Genomic DNA, 27,948 nt, shown 5'->3' with positions numbered 1-27,948 from the left:
AAGGTTTTGTTGGAAGGTGTTGATAATGTATCAGTAGCCAGGAATGTTAATATTTAATTCCGTTCTGATAAGAAAAAGAAAAACTTAAAAGGGGAGATGTAATGAGTGTATACCTTTAAGAAAACGTCATTACGTCATAACGTGTGTTGTTAGTAAGTCGGAAGCACGACTAGCTGTTCTGTTTACTTGTGCTCTGTTCGGAGTGAAAATAAAGTGACTCCTGAGCTCTGTTAAGACAAGTGTGTGTGTTCATTCAAAATCATTACAAATACTTCATACAGACAGTGGCCTGGCTGGGATTTGAACCCGAGGTTGTGGAGCTGTGAGGAAGCAATGCTAACTACTATACCATCTAACAACAAGTAACAATATATTTTATTTACATTACACCGTTCCCATGTTCAAAGTGCTTTGCAGAAGTTCAAAATGAACTGTGGAACATGTGACATTGAACAGAAATAATATCTCCATTAAACACTAAATAAAGATACATTAACTAGCTAGCTAGTTAACTAGATAGATAGATAGATAGATAGATAGATAGATAGATAGATAGATAGATAGATAGATAGATAGATAGATAGATAGATAGATAGTGTTGATGTAGGTAGTGTAAGAGCCATTTGCTAGTTATTTAAGTTATATTAAATGTTTGCCTGTATAATAGTGCATAGTCTATGGGAGGTTCTTACAACCCCTATAAGTTTAATTGAATTGGTATATTCTAAATATTTCCATTTAAAAAATATTCTGGTTTTAAACCGTGCCTTACATGCCCAGTAACATGATAAATAATGTGCTCTATTGATTGTACAGCACAGTACGTTTAAAGCATACTGAAGAAGTAAAATATCTTTAAGTACAGAAACAACTAAAGTTTCACAAGAAAAGCTAAGTTTAGAAAAGATACATTTTTTCTAATTTTTTTTGCCTTTTATTCTACATGTGTAACAACCTTTCTTCTTTGTTCTTGTGTGGACTATTTGCTTTGAATTTTCACTAAATCTTTTAAAACAAAACTTTTGTACTGAGAGATTTCTTTTGGCACACATTTGACCCGTGCATCATCCTGCCTTACTCACCACCAGCTACAGATAAATAGATAGATAGATCAATCGATCCTACATTCATAAAAATTCTTTTGTACACAAGCTGGAGGTTTAATGCCACCTTTACTTTTGTGGAACTTTTGCTATATCTTGTTGCATTTCTTGTCTTTTCCCAGCTTGCATTGTTAGTGGTTTTGAGGCTAACTGGAATTGGGGTGAGTCTCCTTGAATAGGCCGATTAGTTCATGGTCCTTTTAGAGGCCTCACTCTCTATTTTGTTGTGTTTGAGTCTCTATATCGTAACACATTCCACATATTCACTCACCAACATTGGGTCAATTTAGAGTTACTAGTCAAACAAAACCTTTTCATGTCTGGAAGCGTAAGTATTCACAGAAAACCCACACAGATACTGGAAGACAATTGCAACTTCAAAATAAACAGAAGCTAAGTCCAGGAACTGAAATTGTAAGGGAGAGCTGGGAGGCATCACCATGCTGCCCTCTACCGAAGAATAAACTGAATTGAATAATGTATCTGCCTGTCTATAGTAAATATGGTTAATTCATTTTATAAATGCTTTAGTAAATTAAATCTATTTATAAAGCAAAGCTTCATTTGTGCTATTAAATCTCTAGGGGGTTCTGTTCTTCTGTTGTTCATAAGGCCTTCTTTTGAGGTTCAGATAAATCTTGTGAAGCCCATCTACAGTAATCAGAGTAAAAGAGACTAAATGGATAATGTTAGACCATAAGTGGTGTAGAGTGATGGCCATCATCCCCAGCCTTTCAAGTGTCTCATTCATAAGCTTCTGGTGTGCATGCAGTATTTCTAGTGACGACACATTCTGCTTTTTAAGAGATAAGCAGGCTGTTCCACAGGGAAACACAGCCTAATGAAATCTTGTGTTGATCAAACATTCTTGTAAAGCTTCAGTTGCTATGGCAAACCTGAAAGAAATAATATGTGGATGAAGACAGATACATTGTTACTCTTTCTGGATAAAGGAACAGCATGGCTCATATATTTTCTGGTTTATCATTTTCTGGAACAGCATGGTTGATATATTTTATGGTTTATCAATACATGTCATAATACTCAGCAGCATAGTGGCACAGTAGTCAGCATTCCTATATCACAACTTAATAAAATCCCAGTCTAGGTACTGTTTGTGTAGAATATAAATGTTGTTTAACATGTTTATGGGGTCTTTCAATCAATGGAGCATGAGGGTATCTTGATTTGTGACTCTACACACCCCTCCAAAGTTGTTGAATGTGCCCGACAATGGACTAGCATCTTATTGTAAGATTGATACAGATTTTTGGCCTAATACTGTTGGGATTGCTTATAGCCTCTTTATATACTGCAGTAAGCATGTCCCTTAAATCAATGAAGGTGTGATCCCAATTACAAGAAACAAGACATGAGCTCTAAAATGAATACAATAAACTTGCTATAAAAGAAGACTGATAAAACAAGATAAGGCAATGCCAAGGTAAGCTGTACATATAATAAATGGAAAAACTTTAATAAACATAATTATTCCTGTTCAAGTAGGCATATCATCTAAGGATCACAAAACTCTGAAATAAAATGTGATTACCAACATAAAAAATAACATAGGGGTGATGAATTACGTCAATAGACAAAAAGATAAGTAATCTCAAGAGGGAGATGCTTACTTAAGACTAAAACTGGACCACACTGAACAATTAGAGTAAGTGGTGTGTGATGGCCCATGCAATGGCACCCTCAGACTTTGGCCATCAGGTATTGTAACTGAATTGATCAGTAGTTCAAAGAATCGAAACACTGATACAAAATATTGTAGAGAAAGTACAGGTAATTATTTTATTTAGAAGTGCAATGATATACAATTATTCCAAAGGTTCATTAGCAATGAGACACACAAAAAGAAATCATTTGCAAAGAAAACTATTTACATTAAAAAATAGAGGATCTTTTCTCACTTCCTTCTATTAAAGAAAAATAAGAATCATCAAAAACTGTACAAAAAATAAATCAATAAATAAAAAAATCAAAAGCTAGCTTACCGAAAATGAGTGTGTCCTTTAGGACTTTTCAAATTGCCATCTCTTTTCTCCATTCCACAGTACCATCTAGAAGTTAGAAATTAATACATTAGAGGGTCAGCTCAAATTGGACAGTTGTGAGACAAGGTCAGAGTAGCGAGATTTGCGCTGGTTTGCACATGTGCGGAGGAGAGATGCTGGGTATTTTGGGAGAAGGATGTTAAAGATAGAGCTTCCAGGAAAGAGGAGAAGAGGAAGGCCTAAGAGAAGGTTTATGGATGTGGACATGCAGGTGGTGGGCGTAACAGAACAAGATGGAGAGGACTGAAAGATAGGAAAAAGATGATCCACTGTGAAAACCCCTATTGGGAATAGCCAAAAGAAGACGAAAAAGACAATGCCATCTAGAAGGGTGTGCAGTATTCCAGTAGTGAAAAAATATCAAAAAATAAAAATTTTAAAACAGTACACTACCAGCATTTCTGGATATTTGGTACCAGAAGTAAACGTCTGCTTTCCTCTCAATGCCCGACAGTCCTGTCTATTGCTGACACTCGCTGTTGCAGATGTAGAAAAATGTCAGTTTTGTAGACTTCACGAAACTTGAGACAATCGTTATATCACAGGAGCCCCCAAATTGTGGCAATCAGGATATCACAGTCCAAATCCATTGCCTTATTGCTTTGACACAATTGTGACTTCAAGGCTGTCAAGAGGGAAGTGATGTGTATTGTGGTGAAATGGCACCGCACAGCAGGGAGCTGAGCAATTGTGTGGCGCAGCAGGGAGGTTGGGGGTGTTTGGAGTTATCCGATATTTGCTTCAGAAAGGGAATATTTTGTTACTGAGGTCTGAAAGTTTGTTTTGTTACTGATAGGGTTCTTGCCAGTCAACTATTTTGTCTCTTACTCTGGTGCTCCTGACATATTAATGTGCATGGCACTTTCTGCAGTCATAGGCTACATTTCCCCTTGTGGTCCTTTTCCACCCATATTGTCTTGTATGGAAGCTCTCCAAAGGCTAGTAATGTTTTATTTCTCTCTGTATGGTTGTGGTCAACCATTCTGCTTCTACTCTGACACCTTTAACCCTCCTACATTATGTAACCCTCTTCCATTAGAGTATCATTTCCAACCTTTTCCCTTTGTTTTTGTTAGGTTTTTATGAGTTTAAGTCTGAAGGTTTTGATAATTAGAATTGGAAAGATCTGACAAAGACTCCCGATTCAAACATAAAAGTTGGTTTTCTGGCTAGAAACTGGAAACTATCTACAAGATCAGGCGAGCAAAAGGTTATGGAAAGGACTGCCTTAAGCAAAGGTACCTCTAAAGTCAGGTTTACAGCAGTGTGTCCAGAGGGTTTCGAAACTTAGAAGTGTAGTAGGGTGTAGTCTGTCTGTGTTTAAGAGGAGTGGGCACACCAGGCAAAAACACACATGATGAGGATTATGAATTTGTTCTGAATGAGGTGTCAGTCTGTCGTAAAGCACATGTCAGTCATTCCAACACACATCAGGTTAACTAAGAGTTGCCAACCTTGAATGTATTAGTCTATGTAAATCTCCAAGACCCAAAATAGACCATTCATGGAAATATTTGTCTCAAATTATGAAATCCTTCATCTTCACATTTTCACCAGTCCCAGTTTTCTATGAGAGAAGGAAAAATATATTTGTTGGGTGTTAACATAAAACAAGTTTTTTATGTACCACACTTTCCTGAAATCAAATACTAATGGAGCTACTGGTTCTTTTTAACGTAATGAGACTCTTTAGCACAACTGTCCCTTTCGCATTACTTTGTAGAAGTGCCACTACTTGTAGATCACCACAGATGTTCCATTTGTAGTTGTTATACTGTACTAATATGTTTACAATAAGAGAGGAAATCACAAAAATTGGTGATTGCAATAAAATACTACATTTTTGTGATCAGCAGACCAAAATCCGTAACATATATCCAAAAGACTTCACGAAGAAAAATCTCCCTTGTTCACTGTAATCAGTGCAAGGATGGATGAATAGAAAGATACTTTTCCTCAGTAGTTTAAATACTTTAAATAATTTAGTATTTTTCTACTGCAATGCACTTAAAATACATATTTGAATGACAATCTGGTATTTTTTAACACATTAAGTGCATTTTAAATTATTATTATATACTTTTTAAGATTTTAAAGCTAAAAATTGTCATCATTATTCATCATTTTCATTAGGCCATACTCTGATGAGGATCACGATAGCAGTCTGCTGAATGGAGGCCACTAGGTCTCTCTATCCCTAGCAACTTCCTTCATCAAATCTTGGGAATTTCCATGAGTTACCAGGACAGCTCAAAGATACAGTCTGTTGCCTTGTTCATCTCTCAGGTGAGACACCATGGGGGTATTCTAATTAAGTACCCACACCACCTCAACTGGCACCTTTGGATCCAGAAAAGCAGATGCCCTCACCTTATTATGGAGAGTCAGCATAGCAACCTTGTGCAGGAATCTCATTTTGTTCCTTTAGACCCCACATAGCCCAGTCAGGCTTGGTTATACAAAAGCCACTTTGTAAGTCATATGGTTTCACCACCTACATAATGAGATATGAGGTTCGGGGGCAATTCTAGTCCAGTAAAAAGGCAAGAGTGGAATGCATTTAAGGATACAAAAAAGTTAACTAGGCATTTTTGAAGAAATATTGCAAATTAAAGACACATTTGTCAAATACACCTACACACTGAAACATTTCTCAGACAAAGAAGCAAATACGCATTATAGATTTAGTCTGACAACAAAATTAGTTGTCAGTGCCATTATGTAATTGCTGATCTCTTCATAAATCACAGGTGATATAATGAATTATATGATAAATGTACCTTCCACTTGCCCATATTTTTCCTATATTAGCAAGATGCACGCTGCTAGAAATAAACAAATTTAAGCATTTTAATTCGGCCTAAATCACACAGGGTTTAATTTCTTTAGAGAATTAATTAATTAATTTCCCTGTGCATAACATCTGGCTACAATAAGAATTCATTTGAGATTGAGCTCTCTCAGTGAAACCTGCTGTGAGGTTTGGTCATTAGAGACATTCTAGGGTCACAGAGATAATTATCTAATTGTGATGAACAGTCTAATTGTGGTAGCAGTCATGACCTATGGGAGGGAACTTCTTTTTTTAGGTGGTGGCCTGGCGGTACAGAGGTTAGAGAAGTTCTTCTTAGGTAGGGGCCTGGTGTTTCAGAGGTCTGAGAACTTCTGCTTAGGTAGTGGACTCATTGTACAAAGGGTTTTGCTTGCTGGTTCACAGCTCTTCAATCCTGGGTTGGATTTCTATGTGGTGTTTCAAAATGGTTCATGTTTCCCTCCTTGCGCTCAGGTTTTCAACCCCAAGATGCCCATTTTACTTCAACTGGTGACTCTTAAATTGCCACAGATTGAACACATAATTTGAAGAGTAGTGTTCCATATATTCTTCTGTTGCTCAAAAGTGCCTCCCAGTTAAACCCCAAAGGGCCTTGTTCAGTTTTGATTATTTTAGGAATTGTTCCTTTGCAAGAGATCTTTTTTTTTTCAACTGTTTGTGGTAAACAGACACACTCTGTTATTAACAAAAGCAGGTTTACTTGTTTTCTTTTGACAATAGCATATGCAACTAGTGCAGACAATCAATACAAAATGGCTAAATTCAAAATAAACCTGCCTCTTTAGCCCCTGGGGCAGGACACATACACCAGGCTGCATAAGTCATTGGTGACAGGCAAACCCAACTACCTCCCAACTTCAGTGGAAGACCTTCATTGACAGAAATCATAAAACGAGCACTCCAAGCAGTTTTCAACTGCACATTCAAAATGTTGTAATTGAAAGTTTAGTTTTTAGACTGCAGAACATCCTGGGCTGTCAAATCCTTCTCATGCCATATTTTATGTCTTTTCTGTGTACTCCTTACTAGAACTAGGCTGCTATAAATACTGATTGTAGATTAACACAAAAATAGTCAAACCACAAAAACAAATATGTTCTATCAACCACATATTGTAATATCTGTTAAGTTGCAGTTCTGTTATTGCTCTTATTATTTGAATAAAATGATACTGTATGTCCAGGATACAACTTTTTTTGATTTATCCATGAGTACAGTATACAGTGTGAATTTACTAAAACATACAATATCATAAAAGTTTGTTTTTCACATTTTTGGTGTTTCAAAGGTATTTAACTAATAATTCATATTATTTTATGAGAAACACGATGGAAGATACTTTTAACTTTTTCTGAAGATGGATGTCAGGTAACGGGTCTCAACCTGAAAGTCTCATCAAGCTGAACAGGAGGGCAGCATATTCTAGAAAAGCAGGAATTCAAAGCAGGATTCAGAGTATTTTGCTTAGTTAGAAAGTTCAGCTTTTGATTCTCATGGGAGAAGCTTAGGTCCCACATTTTCCTATGCAAATATCAAACCTATTAAGCAGTCTTTGTTGCACAACAATTTGGTAAAAATGGCTGATGACTAATACTGTAGCATGCTTTTCTTTTTTGCATATATCTCGGAATGTATAGTATGCAACACAGATTTTTGTTTCTTGCCAAAATGATCTGTCAGAACACCCATCCAGACCATTCACATTTAATTAAACTCGTGGCTTTAAGTCTACCATTGGAAACAAACTGGCAGTCGGCTATACTTTGTTTTTAACACTATGCTAAATTGTTATAAGATGCCATTTATTCCGCAAGCTATTTACTGACACATAACACTCCTGGTTTATCAGATTGTATTCACTAATTCTTATTTACTTATGAAATGTGTTGTATGGTTGATTCAAAAAGTAATGTGACCACTTCACGTTTTTCACATTTTTCAGTGTTGCAGACTTGTGCTAAAAAAAACATTTGAACACTCAATACCAAGAATGACAATGTAAAAACTGGATTAGAATTTTTTTTGCAAATTTATTAAAAATAAAAAACTGAAATTTCACATTGATACAAGTATTTAAACCCACTGCTATGATATTTGAATTGTGGCTCAGGTGCATTGCATTCTATACTTCATTGTCTTTAAGATATTCAGCACCGAAGGTTCCCAAGATCACAATTGTCTACATAATTCTTAAATGGAAGAAGTTTGGAACAACCATGACTCTATTTGGAGTTGGCCAGTCGGTCAAACTGTGGGGGAAAAGCCATGGTAAGAGAGGTGACCAAGAACCTGATGGACACTCTGGCTGAGCTCCAGAGAACCTGTATGGCAAATGGAAGAAACTTTCAGAAGAATGGCCACCACTGCAATGTTCCACTAATCTGGGTTTTATGGCAAAGTGGTCAGACAGAAGCCTTTCTTCTGTAAAAGCCCACTTGGGATTTGCAAAGGACTAGGCACCTAAAAGACTTTCAGGCTGTGAAAAACAAGATTCACTGCTCTGATGAAGCTCCGACTGGACTAAAGGTTTACCTTTCAACAGGACAATGACCCTAAGCACAGTGCAAACACAGGAGTGGCATAAGAATGAGTTTCCTTAAGTTTCCCAGTCAGAGCCCAGACTTGAAACCAACCAAACATCTCTGAAGATCCCAGAATATAGTTGTCCTCCGACAGTCTCCATCCAACCTGAGGACAGCTTGAGGGGATCTGCAGAGAAGAATGGATGAAAATCCCCAAATCCTAGTATGCAAAGCATTGCATCATACCCAAGAAGATTCCAGATGGATATTGCTGCCAAAGGGCCTTTGACTAAGTATTAAGGAAAGGGTTTGTGATAAATAATTGAGCCTCAACACAAAAAAGAGGTTTGGGGCAGCCTCCCATATACTTGAGAATGGCTGCTAAAGCAAAAAGGTTGTAGAAAAAATGGTCTTTACAGACAAGCGTTCAAAACAGAACTGCGGTTTGGTACAGACATGGTGGGTTTTAAAGATGGAGGAAGGAAGTGACATCTTCACGGGTGAAACCGGAAGTGACATTCAAGGGCCCAGGTAGAAGTTCCTGCATGGAAAAAAGAGAAAAGATCAGTGCACTCTGCCACCTCCTGGTCTGACCGGGAATTACCTTCTTTTGATCCCTTTAGCTGCCTCCTATGCGCACAATGTGTGACAAGGTCTATCAATGTTATTTTTCAGTTTTTTATGTTTATTAAATTTGCTCAAATTTCTAAGATCTTGCTTTAGTTTTGTTATTCTTGGGTACTGAGCGTGGCTTGATATAGGGGAAAAATGTGTAAAGACTGAAGAGGTCTAAATACTTCTGGAATATAGTAAAGATTAAAAGCAGGACTACCTGTATTTTTAGATCTCAGTTTAACAATTGAGAAAGCAAAGTAAAACTAGTCTGGAAATACTTTGGTGCCCACCAGAAATTCTGAAACAATGCTGGACTTATTCTAATGTGGTTTTTATAGATGTGCACCCACAGGCAGTCAATAATCATTGGTGGTAAGTCAACCCTATTGCAGCCTTTCTTCTGTGGAGTCACATAAAGTCTGATGTTTAGTCCATTTCTGTTTAATATCAACACGTTATCATCAAGATCTGACGTTTCATTACTGGATGCTTGTTGACTATCGACAACAAAGTCACTAGCTGCTTCTGAACTGTATATTCCAAAATGAATCTGCTTTTTATGGGATCTCCAGCTCACTTCTTAAATCTTAACTTACTGATTCCTCACAGTAACTCTGTGTCAGCAAAATTACTGTTTCCAGTATGCATTCTGACAGCACTCTGAAATTTGAATGTCATTCCTTCATTACTATTTGGTTAGATTACTGCAATTCTCTTGTTAAAAGCCTTCCTGCTAAAGGTATAATAGATTATAACAGACTTCAAATGCTGCCACAGATTCAAAACAAAAGAATTAGCTTATGAACCCTCAAATGGCTCTGGTACATTGCTTCTTCTTAGATTTGCTCTTTGAGTACTGAGAAAAGCACTTTATTAATGTTAGGAATTATTATTATTATTATTCTAAACTGTAACTTTGCCTCTTACTTACAAAACTTTTAATGGTAACACACAATTAAACCAATCATGAGTCCTTCCCCTGTATTAACCAGTCAGGCACCTGAAATCTTCTGACTTTGATTTTCTCAGTATTCCAAAGTATTTATGGCTCCTGTTTTCTGAGCTTCCTCCCAAAGTCTTCATCAATGTTACTGTTCACATCATGTAACCATGCATATGTAAATGGATTGTCACCATCAGGGGCTGTTATGGCATTGAAGGTTCTGTTGTGATTGGCTGTGTTACATCCTGGTATGACATCTGTTCAGCCACCCAGCAGTACAGGGGTGTTGAGTTCTGTTCAAGACTTAGATAAACAAACAACCTTATACAGACTAAAATTATTATTAAAAACCCTTAGCCTTTGATAAGGCTCCATATGCTCTCATCTTCCACACTCAATACCTGCACATTTGTGTCATTGGCTGAACCTCACACCATACTTGGGGTCACAGGCAGGAAGATTTGTGGCTAATCGATTTTAATTGCAGTTAAGTGCTCTCTATTCACACCCTTCTTGTACACTCTGCATCGTCTGCTTTCTTGGGCTGAGTGATAACTACAATGTTTCTGTTATGTAGCATTTGTCTTCTTGAGCTTCCACCATCTTTATAATCTGCACTTTAGTTTCTAAAGATATTTCTTTTTTTTTAATTACTAGGCAAATTAGATTTCTATCTATTATATAAAAAATTTTGGGTCAAGACATGATCATCTAGGGGAGACACGTCATGCCCTACTTACAAACAATTTCTCTGAGACACTTTAACGTCCCAGGAGACAAGGAAGTGAGACAAAAGGACAGCTGTTGCACAGGTTTTTAACTGATCAGCATGCAGCACGACATGCAGATCACGCATCATGGCAGATGCAGCTGCTGTACAGACTTTTAAATGATTGACACACAGTGCGACATGCAGATCACTCAGCACAGCAGCAGCTAGCCGACAGCCAGCAGCTGATCCGTCCGCCTCTCCTTAGCATATGTTCAGCTCATCCTCGCCCCCCCCTTCACAACGCGAGCGGCAGAGACGCTAGACGCTAGCGTTAAGCGTGCCCCCGGGGGTGGGAGTTGTGGGGTGGGCGAGCAAAGCGAGTAGTATTACTTTAAAAAAAAAATGTAATAATTACAGTATCTATGATATACCTAAACAGTCATTTAAAATAACTTTTATGTTCTAAAGAACGTCTAATATTAACAACAAATGACTTCTCTGCATAGGGAAGTTTCACAATGACGACACAATGACAAAGCATAGTTGTCTTTCGTACAGGTACTTCAACTTACATATTCAAGTTACCGTGTTTTATGCCAGCTTCCTTGTAAATCAGCTTTGAAGACTTATACTAATGCTGCATACACTGTGCGATTTTGGCACGATTTTAAAGCCTATCTAGAGTCGCTGTCTGATTTTCTGAGTCGGACAAATTTCAGCTTCTTCAGCCATTGTTTTATGTACCATGTGAGAGGGGCTGCGATGCCTGATTGTATCTTACGATTGGGCTGCCGTACAATTGGAAGAATTTCTGACATATTAGAAATTTCATTTGGCTGTCTTGTAGTGTGAGCAGTCTCACAATCTGATTTTCTGATGTCAGTATAAAATTCAATTGAAGTTAATATATAAATAAGGTGCTAGATGTGTATGTAATACTCAAGATTCATTATCTAGCTCTCATTTTTGGCATTATTATTATTTCACAAAGTTAAAAATGAATACTGTTACATGAAAATATCACCCTTACCAAAGTGCCGCCTGAGGTGATCAATTCAGACTACGTACCCACCCTGATGACAAGGTGTTCTCTATCAGGCTCAATTTAGAGTGACAATCCTCTTAAATTACACATCTTCGCAATATAGAACCCATTTGGAGCCCTATTTGGGATAGTTGGGCATCACTCCTTGTTGACCATAGCTGGTCCTCGTCCAGTGTTCGCCAGGGAGGAGTGCCACTTAACAATGATAAGAGGTAGAAACCAGATTGCAATGCACTGCGACCATGATCGCGGCTGTTGCTGCCTCAGCCAAGTGAAGACAGCTTGGCAGAACGCCTGACGCACATTCTTGTCAAATTGGCTGCCACAGCATGCATTAACAGACGTTTAATGTTGATTTCTGTGAGACACCATTGCTTTCAGAAACTGTTTTTTGGAAAAAATATTCAGCCCTCAAAGAGTTAAGGAGCATGTGCCCCTTGGTAGATGGAGCTTGTGTCGCTTGTTTATTTTCATAAACGACACCCAGGGAATAACAGCGGCCACTCAGTATCATCAGAATTCAATTATGTCTGGAGTGTGTGTCTCTTCAGTAGCACAAATGATGCCCCTCAGATGATGGCGCCCAAGGTGGTCACCTAATGGATGGAAGCAAGCTAAACTACCAGAAGAAAACCCTACATCGATACACTGAGAATGTTCACACTCCACATGGGTGATGCACTCTATACAAGTAAAAAGAAATGGATGGCAGTGCAAAATTATACCATCAGTATCTATTTTAATTCTATTTAAAATTCAGTGAATGTTACAGAAACAAAATTGATTTAAAAAGTCCAAGTCCACATGATTAATTAAACTCCTAAAGGTATATTTAAATAAATAATGTCATTTAACAAATAGACACAGTTACAGAGATTTGGAACTTTTACATATGCAGCACCTCAATATTCGAAATAAACAGCTACCTTTAAAATAAGTTTTAAATCTGGGGATCCTGCTGATACATATCATTTATATAAAAATACAGCATGCTGTTTTTACCAGAAAGTGCATTATTATTTCACAATTCTTATGAATTTAAAATGTTAAAAGTGAAACAGGTTTAAATGATGTTAAATTGGCACAGATTTGGCAGACTGGCATTCTATGAGGCCAAGAAAATTAAAAGAAAGCATCACTATAAAAAAAAAATTGGCATCTCATGCTATTACTACATCTAAAATAGCATAGAAATATTAAATACCCTAAAAGATTAGCCTAAGGTTAATGTGACATTTTTTTTTTATATTGTTAAAAGATTTTCTTTCCTTTTCATAATGATTCTTCCATTAAACTGGAGAGCCAAGAACAAAAAACTCATAATTTATATTGTGCCTTTATATAGTGAGGCACTTTAGAGCATTTCGTATATTTGTGTATATAAATAGTGACCACTGAGAAGTGCTTGACAAATTAGTAGAGAGTACAGTAGAAGATAACACAGATGGATATCTACATGGACTTGCAGCTCAGAGTCCCGTGGGCTAAAGGGACTCTGAAATTAATCAAGTTGTAGGCTGTAAATAAAACAGATGAACATAGAAAAAGGTTTGGGGTAGCCACCCTGTATACTTGAGCATCTGGCCTGAAAAAGAGAGAGTAAAAATCATCAATAGGTCTTTACAGAGTCGAGTCCAAAACCGAACTGATTCATGGATAACAAAATGGCATTTTTAAAGTTGGGTCCAGGAAGTGACACCAACCCAAAGTGGTGTCATCCGGAACTGGAAGTGATGTCATTGGGCCCAGGACCAGATGTTATGTCGACAGGCCCAAGCAGAAATTTCCTTTGGGTGGTTCTGCAGGAGATAGAGAGAAGGGTTAGTGCACACTGCCACCCCCTGGTCTGGTGTCGGATTACCATCATTTGAGCCCTTTAGGTGCCTCCTGTGCTGGTACAAATATTATTCTCCATTTTCAAAGAAATATTCAAGTCACTAAAATGGCTGGTTCACTCCTTTTTATCCCCCTCTTATATCTTTATCCTAGGATAGATTATCCACCATTAGTTGAATGAACATGTCAGAAGGGGATCTTTTCTTCAGTTTCCTGGGTAATCCAGTTACTAATTGTGTCATGGCTGTCTGCAGGATGTAGGTGTTTGCTATCTAGCAAAGGAGTCACCGCTTTGAAGTTTGGCTGGTTGAGTATACAAACAATACCAAGTGGTGATAACAGAACTGCTCCTTCCTTGGAGGATGTTTGTATTTACCTGACTTGGAAATTAACATGTTTGACAATATTGGTTTCCAAACAGCAGATCTGTACTCATTAATGTTTGGTAACAATACATTTTGTTAACTTGTGTTTTCGGTATTTGTTAAACTCAAGAAATTTAGATGTGCCATTGTTTAATCCAATTGTCCAGAACTGATAATTGCAGGGACTGAAGGAGATTTAAGCTTCTGGGCAGGAGAAGGCAAGGAGAGGAACAGTCCACTGAGAATGCAGCCAAGACACTCGGACAGAGCACAGGAGCTCACAGACAGACAAGGGTACGTGGCTGGCACGACATGAGGCACAAGGACGGCAACACTTACTTAAAGGGTGGAAGAGACAGCTCCACAAGGAGATGCCAGTTGTGGGCCCAGCGAGAGTGGGAAGTCGCATGAAAGGTCCGAGCAAAGCTGGCAGACGAGAAATAAGGCGTGCCTAGGTCACAGCAACAGAAGGAGCTCAGAGTGGAGAAAAAGAATGACGAAGAGATGCTGACAGGGATTCCACGATTTGGAAAAAACTTCTGTTGGGAAACGAGTGTCCGGTAAACAGAGTGCATCCGTGGACAATTGAACGATTAAGTGTTGGGGTAACACAGAGAAAAAACTGGACTCTGCACCACTAAAGGTCATATCCTCCAATTCTTGTTTTTATTTGACTTTTAGATTGTGGACTGTGTGCTTTCCTATCTAAAAAAAAGGAATTTCGTTCCTGATATTGTTAGATTTTTTTATGTTCATTTATCTTTTTAATGTACTTATTATTGTCTGGTGTAATAGAAGTGGCTATTACTTTTCCTGAAACAACAGTTGTGTCTTTCATTGTGTGTTTATTCACCACCCAATTTAAAGAACCCCGTGTGCTATTATTGGTAAATTTCAGGAGTTCCCAGTCTCTTAATAAAACTGGGTGGCATAGTCGGATATTTAAATGGTGTCCAAGTTAGATTACCTGTAAGTGTGACCAGACAGCTGTCACAAACACTGTCAACTCTGAGATTGCTCGTCTCCAATGAACTACAGGTAGTGATTGTCAGCAGTAGTTGGACAGAATTTGCAATAACAGGAGAGCTGAATACAGGCTGTTGCAATGGAAGGTTCATGCAGAGGAAAGCGATCTGTCATGTGATAATAGGGACAGTCCTTTATCAATGGCCAACGACTGCATTACAGATTCTAGTGATACTAAAGCACAAAGGTGACGATTTTTACATAAATAGTTAATTCTGACAAGAATTCTGAACAAGAGTAACAAATGCAATACGAACTTCATGGATCTTTAAAGCAGCTGTTCACTGATCAGCAGTGGGCAACAGTGGACTCAGGAAGTACAGACCACTTTCTACTCACTTCATTTTGATGTAGATTTAATTTTAAATAGATACATTTTAAATTTTTGTCCATAAATATACACCCAATAACCCATAATGACAAAGTGAAAACAAGTTTTCAGAAAGTTTTGCAAATCAAAAATTAAAATCTCTCATAAGTATTCACACCCCTTGTTGTGGCACTCAAAATTGTTCTCAAGTGCTTTAATTATTCTTGAGACATGTCAGGAACTTGAATGGAGTACACTTGACTTGGCATCATTTAGAAAGGCACACACATGTGTATATAACTCACCACAATTCATAATAGACATCAGGACAAAAATCAAACCATGGTCCAGGGAACTCTCTGTTGATGTCTACAATCAAACTGTGGTGAGGCACTGATCAGGACAAAGGGATAAACACATCTCCACAGCTTTGAGTGTTCACAGAAGCACAGCAGCCACAATAATTTAGAAATGGAAGAAGTTTGGAACCACCAGGACTCTTCCTAAAGTTGGCCTTCCAGCCAAACTGACTAACCGAAGAAGAAGGGCCTTGCTCGGGAAGGTGACCAATATCCCAATGATCACTGTAAAAGAGATTCAGAAGTCCTCTGCTGAGATGGGAGAACCTGTTGGAAGCCACTCTTGAGTAAAAGCCTGATTGGACAATAAGAATATGATTAGGAACTCCAAGTATTATGCCTGGCAAAAACCAGTCACTGCTCATTACCTGCCTTATATGGTGAAGCATGGTGGCAGCATCATGCTGTGATGGTGCTTCTTAGTGGCAGAGACTAGGAAACTGGTCAGAATCAAGGGAAGGATGAATGCAGCCAAATGTAGACAGGTCCTTGGAAAAAAAATAGCTCCAGAGTGCACACACCTCAGACTGTGGTGACAATTTAGCAGGGCCATGATTTGCAGCACACAGCCAAGATGACATCACCAGGATGAGCGTTGACTTTAATCTTGATGGGACATCTGTGGAGGGACCTGAATATGCCAGTTTACAGACCCTTTCTATCCAATCTAACAGAGCTTGAGAGGATTTGCCTAGAACAATGGGACAAACTGCCCAAATTCAGGTTTACCCAAGAAGACTTGAAGCTGGAACTACTGCCAAAGGGGCTTTTTAAAGTACTCAATTATGGGTCTGAATATTTGTATGAATGAGAGATTTCAGTTTTTGATATTTAATAAATTTGCAAGCTGTTCTGAAAAACATGTTTTCACTTTTTCATTAGAAATTACTTAGTGTAGATTGATGGTAAAAATTGGCACATTTATCCATTTAAAATGAAATCTACAATACAATAAAGTGTCTGAATACTTTCTGAATCAACTGTATGCAAACAATCACAATGTAAAAAGACTGAAGTATTACTATAAGTAAGAAATTCCAAGATGTCTGGTTCTACAGAAAAAAAAAATCTATGTGCTTTCTTTTAAAAAATAGAGGACAGTTAAACCACTTATGACCATATTTATTTTTAGAACGCTAATAATTCACACGCAAAATTTGTCAAAAATCCTGACCACAACCATTACTCTGCCTGAATGCCATTGTTCTGTTCTCTCTCAAGTCCAGTTTAAAGGACGTCTTTAAAAAAATCATTGCGGAGTTAGGGTGTTAGAGACGAATCCTAAATTAGTGCTGCGTCCAGGGAACAGTCCCTCCCTGGAGGCTTCTGGAGATATTACACCATAAATTATCAGCCATTACATTTTAGAAGTTCAGGCATCAGGGTCTGCCTCCCAGCAGCCTGTCCATCATTAATACTTGGCTGGACATCCTGAGAGTGAAGCATAATTGTTATACCTTGGGCAAGGTAAGGAAAACTTCTGTTATAAACCACATCATACTGGTGCTATTATCTTTGCATAAGGTCTTCCTGTTGTCACTTACACATGTGGGTACAGTGTTTCGCTAACAGGGAAGGATTTTAAGGGCACATCTGGGAAAGTGATTGAGATTAAACAGCTGTTTTGTCATCTTCCTTTTCATCCTTTTGCTAGGAAAAGAGAGACCCAGAAGAAGACTCCTGACATCACCCTTCTACCTCCTCTGTCTTTCCAAAAAGAGAAGGTAAACATCACTTGTTGAACCAGAAGCAGATACAGTAGAAGACATGACACCGGCTATTTTTTCCCTTTCATCATCTCTTTCATTTAGCTAAATCTGAGGCTAGTAAATGGAATTGCACTCTTATCCCCCTTATCATTTATTTTACACAGTTTCCATGTGTCTTGAATCTCCAAGGCAGTATGGAGCTAATTGAAAAAAATAGCTGGGATAGCAACATACCATGGATCAGTTAGTGTCTTCATGTTAGGATAATACTGTAGATTATTTGGTGACATAGTGACAGCATTATGATGTGCAGCAGTTCACATCATAAAGACACTATCAGATTGTAGGACAGTCATGATCAGGGACAATCATCATAATAACATGGTACAGTGAATGTCACAACTTAAAAATCATGACTCAGTAGAGGCACTGTAGTCACATAGTCTCAGCATCCAAAAAAGGGAAAGTCTGGGACATGCCATTTGAATTATAACAACGTGCAATTGTCAGCTTCATCACGCAGAACAGTTAGCATCATAATTGGGAATCAGTGTCATGCGCTTAATATCAAAGTGTAAAATGATTGGGATCAAACAGAGTGGTTAATCAAAAAAACATCAACTTACACCAAACCAGCTGCAACTGTATAAAGATACACACTAAAAACAGCCAAGTCATTTATTATAAACTTCTGTTCACATTACATAATACATGCTCACAAATACCCAACCTCCACTTTAAAAAAATATATTTTCTTTAGTTAAGCACAAAAGCAACAAACAATTATTACTTGAGTACAAAGGCTTTCAACAAGCTAGACATTTATCAAAATATAGGCAGGTCAGACAACAATCCTTAATTACATGTTGTAGGTAATACTAAGGTGGTGTACCATGTTAGCCATTATGAATGTAGAGAAAAGCCAAGCAAAATGACACTTTTTATTGGGGGTCTGAGTTGCCTCGTAAGCTTGCATATTGTAATCTTTTTAGTTAACCAATAGGGGTGTCATTTTTCTTGGATTTTCTCTACATGTTATAGGTAACAAAGTCCAAATGGTCAATATAGCCATAATATCCAGGGTTTAAATTTCTGTCAACGAATATTCACACCATTGTCCATCATGACAGATGTGTTTCAGGACTCTACCCTTTACTCTACCTGCCTATATTTTGATAAATCTCTAGCATGTTGGAAGCATTTGTGCTCAAGTAAAAATGTTGAATGCCTTTATGCTCAAGTAATAATGTTGGATACTTTTGTGTTTAAATAAAGAAAACATTTTTTTTAAAATTGAGGGTGGGTATTTGTGAGCCTGTAGTATGTACTACAGTATGAACAGACATTTTTGATAAATGACCTGGCGGTTCTTTAGTGTATATGAAATAGAGTGGGACAGTCAGCGCCATAAGGTCACCATCAGCCTGAGAAATACTTAGTATCCAAGTATTAGTATAAAAATGCCTGACAGATTGCATCATAGTGTCAGCATATTGATGTGAGACAGTAAGTGTCAAAATGGCAGCATACTGTGGCCATGAGGGAGTGTACCAGTTCTTCAAACATCAGACACAACAGACACAAAGCTCAAGTCCAGCATATGTTTTTTTTTTTGGATGTGGGAAACTTTTCCAAAGTCTCCCACCTGTACAGTGCAGTTACAGTACAAGCACAGTCAATAAAACTATCCCTTCTCTGTCTTCTCTCTCTCACTCTCTCTCTCCTTCCTCCTCCACTCCTCCGGCAAGCTTCATCCTCCCGACTCTGGCTCTTTGAATGAAGGGGGAGGCTCCTTTTTATGCTGCACCTGGGAGAACTCCAGGTGACTCGTTAGCAAGGTCTAGAATCACTTGAAGGTGTGGTGAGAGCCCAACAAAGTAGGGCTCTGCAGCTCCTCCTGGAGGCTCCGAACAGGGCTGTGCCAGACTTCAACTCCCATAGAGCCTTGCGGGCATCCAAGGTGCCACTGCAACCCGGGAGGCTGCCATTTAGCAGTCTGGGGGAGGCAGTACCCTGTGTACATCTGCTCTCTTGGCCCTTCCATTACAGTGGTCTCCCTGGCCAACCATCGCAATGCAAATGCAGAATAGAGTCTGTGTCAAAGTATGAGGAACACAATATCCAGGTATTCATTGTCATAGTGCAGTATCATACTTGGAATTTGGGATGGTCAGAATCAATGTGATAGAGTCACATGCCATGATGCAACACTGACAGTATCACTGTTAGGTGAGATAGTCAGTGTCATAGGAGTTTCCATTATCATAAAAAATGTTAGAAGCAGAATGAGGAGAAGATCTATGGTCCGACTGTAGTGGAGACACAAAATGGACTGAGGCTAACATCTAGGATCTGGAATGCTATTTGCAGCATCAGTATAGGAAGGAAGACAGCTTAGAGAATACTACCACTGCAGACAATAAAACAAAAATATATACTGTACAAGACATCACAGAAGAAGGCACATGAACAATAGTGGACTCAGTTAGAAGAAGGTTCTGTGGTCTGATAAGACCAAACTTAGAGATTTTTGGCACATCAAACTAAATACCATATTTGGCATAAGCTGAACACTATATTATTTAAAACATACCATCACTAGTGTGAAGAATGGTGATGGTGACAGCATCCTGATGAAGGGGTGCTTCTCTGTAGCAGGCTTTTGAGGATAAAATAAATGCGACACAATACAGGGAAATCCTGAAGGAAAGCCTGATAGACTCTGTAAGAAACCTGCATCTTAAGAATAGATTTGTTTGCCAACAAGAGGATAATGTTAATGTCCTGGAGTGGCTGAGTCAAAGTCCAGATCTCAATATAATTGAGAGTTTGTGGTTGGACTTGAAAAAGGCTGATCACTCACGATCAACATGAAGACTGACAGAGCTTGAACAGTTTTACAAAGAAGAATGGAGAAAAACAGCAGTTTCCAGATGTGTAAAGCTGGCAGAGAAAGAAGACCTGAGCACACTTAATTAAGGCTGTCATGGTTGCTCAAGGTGCAAATGCTGACTTGAATAATTGTGCAATCAATTATTATGTGTTTTATATTTGTAATTAACTTAGATCACTGTACAAAGACCTGTTTTCACTTGGAATTTTTACTTTGTCTGTTGTTTAAAAAAAGCCAAATTAAATCCACATTGGTTCAGTGTTTTTTTTATAACAGCAAAATGTGAACACTTCAAAGGGAGTGAATAGTTTTTATAGCTACTGGATTTTATGTGTAAAGTGAAAATAACTTATCTAGTTATTTGTTGTGACATATGCAGAAACACAATTACTCACACCTAAAAGAAGCATTGAAAACATTTCTAGTGCTTTCTTTTACTGCCATTTTGTAATAATTACCTCAGCACTACTGACTGATTTCTTTGTAAAGTCAAGATGATCTGCAATAAGGCCGCTAAAATGCTTAGAAAACAATTTGTTTGAGCACAGAGATACTTTTAAGATTTACTGCTTCAGAAATTATTTTTTTTATCCCATGTTGCCCTAGATAGCAAGAAAAATATCTTGATCAGATGAGCAAAAATATGTGTGAGAGATATTTAAAGGTTATCTTGTAATGTAAAAAATATAATAGCTTTTCAGCATCCTGCTGTTTGTCTTTCAAAAATGTATTGAAATCTTCATAGGGAGCTTAGCAGGTGATTCCAGCGTTCAACATACAAACAATCAATGATTTTTAAAATTCTTTTAATAGCAGAATAAATCAATTGTTATACTTACATTGCTTCCTTCTGGAATTGTCCAAAATGAAATGAAGGTCCTCGCCTTTGCTTTCACCCCTGCATACGTTTGCCCAAAATAGATGCTGAAGCATTTTTAGAGCAAAAAATTAAGAACTGTAACCTGTGGATTTGGGCAACTGGCCAACAACTGATCATTAATTCATCGATTATCCCTACAGGTAGTAAAATATATTGGGGAATACTGGAGGATATAATATTCCTGCATAATGAGGTAGCGGAAGTGGGGCATTAACTACCACTGCAGTTTTATAGCATATGGAGGGTTGTTCACATCGAGTGCACTCCACAGGAATTTTTATGTCCTCCCAATTTTTGCATAGATCTCATTTTTTAAACTTCACAAACTCCATGATGTCAGTTTTCTCTTTTTTCAGTGTTAGGATGTATAAAAACTGATAGACAAAGAGAGACCAGAGCACACAGACCAAAGGCAGCCATGGCTGCTAAAGGTGCAGACACTGACTTGCAAATACTTCACAAATGCTATGACTCCAGGTTTTGCTCTCTCTTTTTTTTCCCTAACTGCTTAAGCACCCGAGATAATGAGGCTGAGACAGGTTAGGATTTTGTTGAGGTGTGCATATCACTTTTTTAGACGCAGGAGATCAGATCTATCATGAGCATGACAATCTTTCCTTGGAGACGGAGAAGGAGATTGAGCTGCTTAAATTTAGAAGCAAACCAAAATGGTAGTCCAGCAGGGAAAGTGAAGACAACAGAGGTCAGGGATCGTCAGATTTATTCATGAGGCAACACAAACTCAAAATTGTAAACAAAAGTATGACCAAAACTTTAAAAAATTTCTTAACACTAGAATTACCTAAGCCTATGAAAAAAATTGTAATCCTGGCCCACCTTAAATCCATTTGCACCTCTCTGTCAGCGTCTTTTGTGTTGTAAATGTGTCGATCAACACAAGCAGAAAGCAGCAAGCAGCCTGCTATCCCATTCCCTCATCCACTGCCACAGCTCAATTTGCAAAGAAGGTTCTCAATGTTCAGTGTTTATGTTGGAGTGAATTACCTGGAGTTGTAGAGGGTAAATAATATATCATCATTTGGATTACATACATTTCATGTGTGTTCCATGTCTACAACGGAGAGGTGCAAAGGGATTTAAGGTGGGTCAGGATTATGAGTTTTTCATAGGCTTTGGTAATTCTACTGTTAATGATTTGCAATGCTTTCAAAAGTTATAGTTTAAGCAAAGTCTTTCCTTTATTTTAAACAAAGTTTAGAAGTCCATTTAACATATACAGTGTCACACACGTGCACATGGGAGTCAGCTGAAGGGCTCACAAAGGGATAATTCTGTGCCAGACCAGGGGGTGGCAGAGTGCACTGATCCTTCCTCTTTTTCATCAGCAGACCAACCTCCGAAATTTTTGCCCCGGAGTCTAGGACGTCACTTCCGGTTCAGGGCCCAATGATGTCACTTCCAGTTCCTGCCCCGATGACATCACTTCCCCCTTTAACATCATTTCCGGCTTTAAAACCGCCTAGTTTTCCTGTCTGTATTGTTCTGTGTTGGACTGAAGTCTGTTAAGACTTGTAACAATTTTGAATCACAAACTTCTGTTTTGGTAGCCTATCTCAAGAATACGGGCGGCTTCCCCCAAACGTTTCTGTTTGTTGTGTGGAATCCTTTCACAACAGACATAAGTATTTGGTCAGTGACACAATTTTAATTGTTTTGGCTCTCTACACTACCACAATGGATTTGAAATAAAGCAATCATTATATGATTGAAGTGTAGCTTTCGGCTTTAATTTAAGGCGTTTACTAAAAATATTGTACGAGCCATTTAGGAATGGCAACCATTTTTCTACATAGCCCCCACATTTTCCAGGGGCGCAAAAGTATATGGACATTTAACTGGCAAGCTGTTTCATAGCCAGGTGGAAGCAGTTCCCTCATTATCTCATTAACTGTTAAGCAGGTAAAAGGTCTGGAATTGATTCCAAGTGTTGAATTTGCATCTGGAAGCTGTCTCTTTGAATTCTCAATATGAGGTCCAGAGAGCTGTCCATGCAAGCAAAACCCAGCCATCATTAAGCTGAGAAAACAAAACAAACCTTTTAGAGAGACAGCAGAAACACAAGGAGAGATCAAATCAACCATTTGACACATTCTTAAAAAGAATGAACATGCGGGTGGACTCAACACAGAACCACAGAAGACAATGGTGCTGGATGATTGTAAAATATAAGGTGGAGTCCCAAATGAGACACATTACCTGCATTGTGAGGGAGTGTTAGTTACGGCACTATGGCCATGTGGCTCGATTCCCCAGAGGTGATCCGGTTCGCAGGATACTCATTGTTGAGGACCCGAGTGACTGGACCAGTCCAAGGGGACACTCACAAAACACCTGTCCCAAGCTGTTTTGTCTTGTGGTAGGTGTGGCAATATGCTGGACCAGTGCATGCTCCGCTTTGGCCGCCTATCTCAAGTATAGGGGCGGCTTTTTGTACTGACATCATTATGCCACCATTTTGGAGAATTTTTTCACTCATCACATCCCAATTTTTTTGTGATTTCTGAGGCTGTGGCCATTTTGTTTACCTGTCACTTAAATGGTTGCTACCACATGACCAATGTTGATGCGACACGTGATATCAATGTATGTCAGCTATTTAAAATGACAGCACTGTATTGTTGTGATTTGCCTGTTTATTAATTTTTTATACATATTTCTTTGGTGAGGGTTGCCTATTTAATCACTCTACTAGGATTTTCATAGCTATAATTTTGATTTTGTATCATAATTTTGATTGATTTTGATATTATATTTATGAATACTTGCCATGAAATGCCAACGCCTTTTTTGTTTATAACGGGAGTTGTTTTTGTCCACGTGTTGCTAAATAGTTTTGGTTGTTTGGAGCGGAGTCACAGAGGTCACACCCTGATGTTAATCATACAGTTGGTTAAAGGGTCAACTATCAGAGCAATTCCACATCTGAGTTTGCAGATAGAAAACTACCTTTGTGTTGTTAATTCCTTCTTATTGTATTTTAGTGTTTTGACCCAAGATCTCTGATTTTCGACTTTGATTTTTGATTTCCGTATTGGTATTTTTACTTAGTTTAACTTTTAAAACAAGTAGAGAGATTTGTTTCATTTTTTTAGTTTGTCATTATCTGATCTAAAAAAATGAAAAAAGCTGCCTGAGTTTTCTTTACAGGGACCAGTGTCCAATTCATAGTAAAGGATCCATGAATCCAGTAAGCCCTGCATCTATACACAAACTTTTTTGAATGATAGCATGGAAATTTGGGGCTTATTTTATATAATTGGTACATGTACAGTAACTTAAAAGTCAGCTCAGGTCACAGAAGACCGTCAGCTATTTCTGCACCACAATAGGGGCAGATGGAGAATTTTGAGTCTGCATTACTGAACAGGACATCAGGTTTTCAACTTGTGGGATGGCCAGCATCTCAGTAAGCAAGTCCAATCACATCACATCTTGCAAAATGACAAATATACAATACATGGGCCAACATAGTCTTGACAGACTGTAGTATGTTCATATTTTTGATTTGAAACGCCATGTCACTGTTTCAGTTTGTCAATTCCTTTTGGGTTTTTGATCATTTTGCAAGTATTTCTTTGCTATGTTCGCAGGACATTATATGGAGTCATTCCCCAACTCTTTTTATTTTGTGGAGAATCTTTATTTACAACTATATGTAAAGTGTTGCCATATATATATATATATATATATATATATATATATATATATATATATATATATATATATATATATATATATACACATACACTGGACTCTTTAAAGTGTTTGGTAGCTATCATTGGTGCATGCTGGAGCTCAGATGAAATGATCACAAACAAAGAAATTCCTTTATTTACAGCCACATCTAGACCAAGAAAATAAAGATGCCCTATTCCTAATAGTACTTTAAACTCCTTAAAGTCCATTTCTCAGACTTGAATATTAACGGTCTGTTTAAGAAGCTCTTCTCTCCTTTCCAACTGACCTTTCTTCCAGGTTCCTCTTAGCCACGATGCTGAACTCACAATCCATCTTCAAATCGATTCACCAAACTATTCCCGCCTCCTTCTTAACTCCCACATCAGTTGACTTTTTTACCCCTTTATTTTTCTCGTTTTTTTTTACATTCACACTCAACTCACCAAGAACAAAATGACCCACAGGCCTTTTCTCCACGCCGACACATATCCTCCTTGCAGGGGTTTCTCCCACTCTTTCTTTTTCTTCACCTTTCACGCCTTCCTTTTATACCTTACCAACTATCTGATCCCAAGCATAACTGTCTTGAAGAACAGAAATTAGTCTACTAATAAACATTTTCCTCCATTTTAAGAGTAAATCAGTTTCCTTTGAGCTGATGCAAATATAAATCAATAAAAATGATTTATTTATATGTAAAACTAATATTTGAAGAAATACTTTATTTATTTATTTATTTTTCAACAATTGCTACACTCATATCACCCTCCACAAATTCGACAACAGCCTTCCTTATTTTTGTTTAAGAACGTTGCCATCACTATCTGATACACAATAACCTTCTAATAGATGAGTAAATTCAATGGACGCGTGAACACATTTTCAAAAGAAGTTAGCTCCACACCTAATTGTCAAAAATCTAATGTGTCTGTTAAAATATTATTATAATAATAAAGTAACAGTTGGCTCTATGGTACAAAAATGAAATTAATGCATTTAAAGCTATGGAGGTCTTCTTAATTTCTACTGACTAAATGAAAGGGCTCACGTTGGTTGAATCAAAAGAAAAGGTTTATATTTTAAAGAATATTTCCACATAAATACTAAATAGTTTTCACTGCTAATAAATTAATTTGAAAATGGAATAGAGACTTTAGTCAAAGTAGACAGCCCAATTTGTGGCTAACCAACTGCATCGATTATTTAATTAAATTGATATATCACATAGTGTAAAGCAGAACTGCTTCGGAATCAGTGTTAACTAGATCGAAAGAAGACGGATTAGTGTCTAAAGAAAAGCTGCACCCGTCATGCACACTCATTTGAATGATATGAACTTTAAGAGAAAATAATAAGCATAGAGAAACTATAAAAAATATATTTTATTCCAATTGATAAGTACATTTGTAAATGTATTTATTGACAGCTATATTATATTATAATACAAGAACACAGCTTGCAGGGTAGTGTAGCCATGTTGTTAAGGTGTAGTGTAAAATACAATGTCACTAGTTTGATCCCCACTAATGGCTTACTTTGTAACCCAGAGACAACCATGTAACCCACCTTGGGCTTCATTTATAAAAAAATTAGAGGTTCATTGTGTACTACACCTTTAAAAAGGCTTTGAGTTACGGCAGAAGTAGGCTGTTGTTTGTTAATCGATTGACAGTATGAATAGAGAGACAGAACAAGCTCAGAGAGTTGGATGGTTGAGCAGTTGGCTGCATAACCGATGTGGACTGAAGCTCCCATTACCAAGTTTGCTCCTGAGTTTTTGATGTTGTGGAGTATTACTGAGTGTGTAAAAATTATGTTAACATTTGAATGGCGGAAACAATTTATTCATAAAATATACTTGATATGTGCATGATGATATACAGGAATATCTCAAACTGTTTGCCATCATGTTCAACACACAAAGATCAACGAGCAACAGTACCATTTAAAGCCTGAACACACATTTCGTGGGGAATAGGTGATACCACAGTCCGTATTCTGTCCTTCAGGTCATTGATATCACGAACTTTCCAGCTCTACATGCACTCCTTCTCTATACCCCATAACCAGAAATCACAGGGTGTCAAACAAGGGCAGCGTGGAGGCCATGGCAATGGTCCACCACGACCTATCCTTTGAACTGAAAAGGTGGTGTCGAGATAAAAATCCATTAGTGTTAACATAATTTTGACTCACCCTGTATTTTGTTTGAAGGTTGATTTAGAGCCCAGTGTTAGTTTATTTTTTACGGTAGCTATGTTCCTGTTGACAGGGTTTGTATTCGAGTAAGAGCCTTGGATTTTGTTAATTTTATTTTGTAAAGTTTCAATGGAAGAATATGTTTGCGTTTGTACTCTACTTCGTTGGGCCCTTGAGCAAGGCGCTTAACCTGCAATTGCTCTGTCCTGGATATGATGTTAAACTGCATCCAGCGCTGCATGTAGGCCCTCCAAAATGCAGGGAAAAACCTGGAGGTTGGTGGCAGAATTGGCACTCCAACCACCATAAAAAATATCACACTGTTCCACTCTATCTAAACTAGTGTGGTGCTGAGGTGTCACCCATATCATGGCTGCACTCTGGTCCTAATCTGGGATTCTGAGTTGGTTTGTCATGTGGTGGGTGCAGAAATGCGCTGTATCAGTGTGTGTTCGTAACCTATATATCATCATCGACCAGTAGTAAGACAGGAACTCAAAAAGGTGTTTAAACTGGGAAAAGAAAATCCGAACACATTTCTCCAGTTTTGATGTCACTACACTGGTTGCCTGTGTCATTCAGGATTGACTTTAAAATACTGCTTATGGTTTATAAAGCCTTAAATAATCTCGCTCCATCTTATATATCTGAATGCCTGACACGTTATATTCCAAATCGTAACCTTAGATCTTCAAATGAGTGTCTCCTTATAGTTCCAAAAGCTAAACTTAAAAGAAGTGGTGAGGCGGCCTTCTGCTGTTATGCACCTAAAATCTGGAATAGCCTGCCAATAGGAATTCGCCAGGCTAATACAGTGGAGCAGTTTAAAACACTGG

This window comes from Polypterus senegalus, chromosome 7, assembly GCF_016835505.1.
Source record: "Polypterus senegalus isolate Bchr_013 chromosome 7, ASM1683550v1, whole genome shotgun sequence".
In the NCBI taxonomy this organism is placed as follows: domain Eukaryota; kingdom Metazoa; phylum Chordata; class Cladistia; order Polypteriformes; family Polypteridae; genus Polypterus; species Polypterus senegalus.
The sequence above is the reverse complement of the archived record's forward strand: the minus strand, read 5'-3'. Positions refer to the sequence as shown.